Source organism: Pinus tabuliformis, chromosome 4_2 (assembly GCF_031772625.1).
Source record: "Pinus tabuliformis cultivar Carrire ecotype Pingquan chromosome 4_2, CPIR1, whole genome shotgun sequence".
NCBI lineage: Eukaryota > Viridiplantae > Streptophyta > Pinopsida > Pinales > Pinaceae > Pinus > Pinus tabuliformis.
This window is the reverse complement of record NC_142304.1, coordinates 497,843,847-497,844,746: the sequence shown is the minus strand read 5'-3', so window position 1 is coordinate 497,844,746 and position 900 is coordinate 497,843,847.

Genomic DNA, 900 nt, shown 5'->3' with positions numbered 1-900 from the left:
GAAAGATCAAGAACTTTCTAATATGGCTAGTCTGGAGTCAGAACTTGCTAAACTCCATGAAGAGATTCAATCGAAGTCTGCGCTTCCTCAGGCACTAGTTATGCGCCCTCAGGCACCAGTTATTCGCCCTAATAAAATGACTTGGAAAGATGTGAAAAAACAAACAGATGCTAAGAATCAGAAGCTGAAGGATGCTAAGAAGAAGAAGGATCGGAAGAAGGATCTTCCTCCGAAGGATTATAAGCCATTGGGTAAGAAGCCAAAGCCGAAGTAAAATGACACTAGCTGGGTAGCAAGATACGGGACAATAGCTAGATATAGCTAGCTAGATTTAATTTCATTTGCATCATGTCAGGTTAGATCTAATCATGCTAAGTGCTCAAGCGTAATTACGTATATAACGAATGAATGCATAATGACATATAATAGCAATAAGAATGACTGCTATAATGAATGACGTAATTACGTATATAAATAATGGCTAGAATCACGAACAAGTTTCAGTCTTGATTGATCAATTCATGGGAATATTGGTAAGTGTGAAAGACGCATCCCTGGAGCAGTGAATGTGAATTCAGTGACCTACGGGGCCTAGGACATAGTGTCAAAGTAGCACTCATCATCATGGAAATCAATTTCCTACCTGGTTTTCTTCAGCAAGATATTGGATTGAGATCGCTTCTATATCCCAAACTGACACAGGCGAATAAGTAGAGTATACTAGGGTGCTTGAGAGAACCATGTTTCAGGGTCAAAATGACCCCGTAACTTCCATAATGACATATATAATATATGCATTGATAAGAAAGCGTAATGACATATATAATAGCAACATTTTCTGGTGTAATTACTACTATCGAGTCATGATTGGAAGGCATGGCAGAGGTTCGTGAGATCGAT